The 6,221-nt window shown below is 42.4% G+C and overlaps 1 pseudogene; it reads left to right on the top strand.

The window, feature by feature from the left end:
* The first annotated feature begins 2,551 nt into the window (after positions 1–2,551).
* LOC132414136 (protein tyrosine phosphatase type IVA 1 pseudogene) lies at positions 2,552–3,049 on the top strand (annotated as a pseudogene).
* The last annotated feature ends 3,172 nt before the right edge of the window (positions 3,050–6,221 follow it).

Here is a 6,221-nt window from a genome sequence, read left to right as displayed (position 1 = left end):
CCGATGCAGGGGACAAGGGTTCGTGCTCCGGTCTGGGAAGATTCCATATGCCGCGGAGCGGCTGGGCCCGTGAGCCATGGCCACTGAGCCTGCGCGTCCAGAGCCTGTGCTCCGCAACGGGAGAGGCCACGACAGTGAGAGGCCCGCGTACAGAGAAAAAAAAAAAAAAATGGAGAATGCCAAACAGCTTTTTTGCTTATGTGTGTATTTGTTATTTATTGCTGTGTAACAAATCACCCAAAATTTAATGACTTAAAGCAACACTAATCATTTATTTTCTCTGGGTTTCTGCGGGCCTGCAATTTGGGAGCAGCTTGGCTGGGATTTTATGACTTGGGATCTCTTGTGAGGTTGCAGTCATCTGAAAGCTAGACTAAGGCTGAAGGATCTGCTTGCCAGATGGCTCAATCACAGGATGGCTAAGTTGGGGCCAGCTCTTAGCAGGAAGCCTCCATTCCTCTCCACGCAAGCCCCTCCACAGGCATACTTGAGTGTCCTCATGTCATGGCTGCTGGCTTCCGCCGTATCAGGTGATCTAAGAAACAGCAGTACAGATATTGAAATATCTTTTATGACCTAGCCTCCGAAGCCACACATTATTATTTCCTCAATACTCTATTGGTACATAGCCCTGTTGGATGTGGGCATGCTATCAGGAGTCGAGGATAGTCAATGCAGGCCATTTTGGAGACCGGCTACCACAATGTGGGTATCTTTAAATTTATACTAATATATATATTTTATGTATTTGTGTGTATATATATTCTTATAAAATCATATTTGATATTTACCATCTTAGGAATTAAACCAAAATTTTAAAATACTAGTTTGTTCATTTAAAAATAAGCCCTCTGAGATGGGATAGGGAGGGTGGGAGGGAGGCTCAAGAGGGAGGGGATATACATATAGCTGATTCACTTTGTTGTACAGCAGAAACTAACACAACATTGTAAAGCAATTATACTCCAATAAAGATGTGAAAAAAAATAAAAATAAAAAATAGATGGGGCTTCCCTGGTGGTACAGTGGTTGAGAGTCCGCCTGCCGATGCAGGGGACACGGATTTGTGCCCCGGTCCGGGAAGATCCCACATTCCGCGGAGCGGCTAGGCCCGTGAGCCATGGCCGTTGAGTCTGCGTGTCCAGAGCCTGTGCTCCACAACGGGAGAGGCCACAACGGTGAGAGGCCCCTGTACCGCAAAAAAAAAAAAAAAAAAAAAAAAATAGGGACTTACCTGGTGGCGCAGTGGTTAAGAATCTGCCTGCCAATGCAGTGGACACGGGTTGGAGCCCTGGTCCAGGAAGATCCCACATGCCACGGAGCTACTAAGCCCATGTGCCACAACTATTGAGCCTGCACTCAGAGCCCTCGAGCCACAACTACTGAGCCTGTGTGCCACAACTACTGAAGCCCACACGCCTAGAGCCCATGCTCTGCAACAAGAGAAGCCACTGCAATGAGAAGCCTGCGCACCACAACGAAGAGTAGCCCCCGCTCGCTGCAACTAGAGAAAGCCCACATGCAGCAACGAAGACCCAATGCAGACAAAAATATAAATAAATAAATAAATTTTTAAAAAATAAAAATAAGCCCTCTGAGGGACTTCGCTGGTAGCACAGTGGTTAAGAATCTGCCTGCCAGTGCAGGGGACACGGGTTCAATCCCTGGTCCGGGAAGATCCCACGTGCCGCAGAGCAGCTAAGCCCATGCACCACAACCACTGATCCTGTGTGCCACAGCTACTGAAGCCCACGCGCCTAGAGCCCGTGCTCCACAACAAGAGAAGCCACCGCAATGAGAAGCCCGCACGCAGCAATGAAGACCCAATGCAGCTAAAAATAAATAAATAAATACTTTTTAAAATAAATAAAAATAAGCCCTCTGTGTATTAACATAGATGATGCATTTTAATGGAAATAGAATTAGAAGAATGGCCTTATTGTACATTTCTGCAAATCTCTTTAATACCTGATTTAACAGAAGAGTGTTGGATTCTCATTTTTGCCTCTGCATACTCCACTGAACATTCATGAGAGAAAGAGAGCAAAAATGGATAATGAGCATTTGGTGCCCTGAGAGTGAAGCTACAGGAGTGGACCTTTCTTGGGATAACCAAACCTATGCCAAGGGAACAGGCTGGAGACAGGTTCTGTGGTGTTCTTGGTCACCCATTTATGGAATTTCAGAAGGGCAGTGGAGATTACTGCCAGACACAGCATGACCTCTGTGCAGACAAGTGAACTGTAGAAATTCATTACTACTCCACCGAGAAGCCCCCATAAAAGTGGCTAACCTGGACACGGAAGCGTGGAACTGAAATCCTCAGAGCATTGTACTTCCTTTCTACTGCCTCAGTATTACTGGATTGAAGAATTGCTGCTTTTTGTTAGGAGGTTCATTTCATTTCCCATTACTCCCAATTTCATACTGAAAAGCACTGAGAATTTCAAGTGCAGTATATTGAAGTAGACTCAGTTTCTTTGCATCATTTCTGTATTCAATTTTAAAAATTCTTTCATAACCCTATTGAGTGTTTTTTAACTAAATTAACATGGCTCAAATGATCCATGTGGAAGTCACTTACAAGAACATGAGATTTCTTATTACACACAATCCAACACATGTGACCTTAAGCAAATTTATAGAGGACCTTAAGAAGTGTGGAGTTACCACAATAGGAAGACTATGTGAAGCAACTTATGACACTACTCTCGTGGAGAGAGAAGGCATCCGTGTTCTCGACTGGCCTTTTGACGATGGCGCACCACCATCTAACCAGATTGTTGATGATTGGTTAAGTCTTGTGAAAATTAAGTTCCGTGAAGACCCTGGTTGTTGTGTTGCAGGCCTTGGGAGAGCTCCCGTGCTTGTCGCCCTAGCATTAATTGAAGGTGGAATGAAATATGAAGATGCAGTACAGTTCATAAGACAAAAGCAGCTTGGAGCTTTTAACAGCAAGCAGCTTTTGTATTTGGAGAAGTATCGTCCTAAAATGTGGCTGTGCTTCAAAGACTCCAATGGTCATAGAAACAACTGTTGCCTTCAGTAAAACTGGGGTGCCTGATGCCATTGCTTGGAAGTGGAAACTAGACGGGATGGAATTTGTCATACGTGTTAGCCAGCACGTTGGCTTGGTGAAGTCTGAGGAAGCTTCCATAGGAGTGTTGAAAAGCAGTTTTACCAGGCCAGAAACGTGGCAGAATTGCAACCTCTATGTTTGGGTTATGATCAACCTACTTGGACACTTAGCAAAGGATTCTTGCTGTTCAGCATTTAAAATGTGCTTATCATTTGTACCAATTGACCTCTCCTGAAATCATACAGTATTGAGTCATGTCTTTAAATCTGTTTCCATGCCAGAATCTTATCAATATATAAGAAATTTAGAAAGACTAGGTGCCAAAATACCCAGGACAATACTTATATATTTTTTGTATCATATAGGACTGAAATCCCAGGAACTATGAACACTCTGGACCTTGTGTGGTTTATTCCTTCCATCATTTCAAACATAGAAAGTAGGGCCTGTAAGGTTCTTTGCTCACAATTCCCACATTCATACCAGTATACATCAGATTTGCTCTTCTTTTTTTAGTTAACCAAGTCTTACAGTGATTATCTAATGTCTTTCTGTAAATCTCATTTTGTGCTGTTATAGAAGACCTCCATTTTGAAAATCTACATTGTACAGAAGCACATGTTTTTAATGTCTCCAGACAAAAAAAGCCTTAATTTTAATGTTTGCGCTTTGGGGTGCAACTTACATGATGAAAGAATGGGAGGCGGCTATTAAGTACTTTTAGTAAAATGTTGCCTTTGTCTTGTGCAGGACATATAGAACATGCCCTTTAACTTAGTAAATATTTTTTAAAAGGTAGAAATACTTTGTTATTGTAGCTAAAACAATTCTTAATCATAAAATTTCTGAAATTCTTGTAATTATTTTTCAAACTTATCTGAAGCTGTTTACCAACTTAATTTTGTTTGAAGTGTGATTCCCAACCTCTCTTGCAAAAAAAAAAAAAACAGAAGTGGGTTTACATTTAATACTTTATATGCCTTTTGAGCTGTGTAACTTAATATTTGGATACTTGACAATTCGTTTTATTATGTAATTGATAATATGGTGATGTGTGTTAACGTTAGCTCAACCATATATTTATACTGCCCGGGAACATGTGGTTATAGTTCTGTGGGAGAAATAATTCGTCAGTGTTCACCAGCTTGTAAAAATCTAGTGTGAGGGCTTAAACCTTAAATAAATGATGAAATGCATTTATCGTCATTGAAAAAAATGGGTAATGATGTTAATATCACTGTAAAAAGTTTCAACCTCATGGAACCTTCTGAAAGGGCTGAACCACACTTTGACAATCTTGAGCTAGATTCTGATATGGTAACAAATGATGCCGAAATCTCAGTAGGTTACAACAACAAAGGTTTATTTTTTTTTAAGGTGAATGGCTTTTTTTTAAAATTAATTTATTTTATTTCTGGCTGCATTGAGTCTTTGTTGCTGCATGCAGGCTTTTCTCTAGTTGCGGCGAGCGGGGACTACTCTTAGTTGTGGCGAGCGGGGGGCTACTCTTAGTTGTGGTGCGCGGGCTTCTCATTGCAGTGGCTTCTTTTGTTGTGGAGCACAGGCTCTAGGAGCGCGGACTTCAGTAGTTTTGGCTCATGGGCTCAGTAGCTGTGGCTTGCGGCTCTAGAGCACAGGCTCAGTAGTTGTGGTTCACGGGCTTAATTGCTCCGTGGCATGTGGGATCTTCCCGGACTAGGGCTGGAACCCGTGTCCCCTGCGTTGGCAGGTGGATTCTTAACCACTGCGCCACCAGGGAAGCCCTATTTCTTAATCATGCTACACATCCATTATGGCTTGCCCATGGTTCTGTTCCAGGTCCTCTTCACCAAAGAACCCATGTTGACAGGGCACCCTTTGGCTGGACATCACTAGATAGGGGAAGAGAGAACTTGGTAAACCAGCCTGCCTTTTAAAACGTATTCTTGGAAATGATGTGTCACTTTTTTCCTTGTTTCATAGCCAAAGCAAGTCACATGGCCAAGCTGGATTCTTCAGAGCTGAGATGTGTACTCTTCTGCAGGGAGAGGCCCCATGGGAAGGGATACCAAGTATATGTGGTATATAAACTTCTACCATGGTGCTTAAAGAATATCACTGGTTGCTCATGGAGAATGGATTATACTGGGAAGAGGTAGGAAGCTATTCAAGAGTAGAAGTATGTTAGGAATTGACTGCAGTACTTTAGGCAAGAAATAACAGTGGGTTGGACTACAGTGGTGGCAGTGGTCTGATTCAAGATGTACTTTGGAGTTCTGGGAGTGGGGTGGGGATAAGGGAAAGTACTGAAAGATAACTTATAGGTTTGAACAACTGAGTGGATGATGTGACATTTACGGAGATGGGATAGGCTGAGAAAAGGATAGGTGAGTTTTTTTGGGGGGTGGAACAAATGTTAAACATCTTAAGCCTGAGATGCCTATTCTACACCTAAATGGAAATGTCTAGTAGGTACTTGAATATATGTCTGGAGATCTGGGGAGATGTCAGAACTTGGGCGTTAGCATAGAGCTGAATTGTAAGGCCATGGAGTTGGAAGAGATCTCCTTGGGAGAAAGTGTTAATAGGGAAGAGAAGAGGGCTGAGGGTTAAGGGCTAAAGCCTTGGCCTACGCCAACATTTTTAAATGGAAGTGGCTTTGGATCCAGCAAAGGAGGTTGAGGAGGAGCCATTGAGGTAAGATGAAAATGGGTAGAAATGGAAGCAAAAAGAAGAAAGTGTTTCAAGAAGGAGGGAGTAGGCTGTTTCAATGTTCTGTAAGTCAGATAGGATTGGGGAAAATGCAAGTCACAGTTGATAAGTGGAGGGGTGAGGATCAAACTCTAATTGGGTGAGTTGAAGAAAAGAAGGGAAGTGAGGAATGGAGACACCACTTTTGAGAATTTTTGGGGGGGGGTTGGATAAGTGGGAAAAGGGAGACAAAAGGTGTGAAGATGAAATTGTGTGTACGTGAAATCTTTATGTAAACTATAAGCTTTAGGCTTATTTTGTTAGTTATTATTGAACTCCTAGGAATTTCAAACTAGCTTAGTGTGAAGAATCACTAAGATGCTACTGCTAGTCTCCAGCTTCCTGGCTATTAAGCCTCAAAATATCTCCAGCCTATGAAAAGCCGAAACATGAAGAGACAGAAATAGAAAAC

The sequence above is a fragment of the Delphinus delphis genome, chromosome 19 (genome assembly GCF_949987515.2).
Source record: "Delphinus delphis chromosome 19, mDelDel1.2, whole genome shotgun sequence".
NCBI lineage: Eukaryota > Metazoa > Chordata > Mammalia > Artiodactyla > Delphinidae > Delphinus > Delphinus delphis.
The sequence above is the reverse complement of the archived record's forward strand: the minus strand, read 5'-3'. Positions and strand labels throughout refer to the sequence as shown.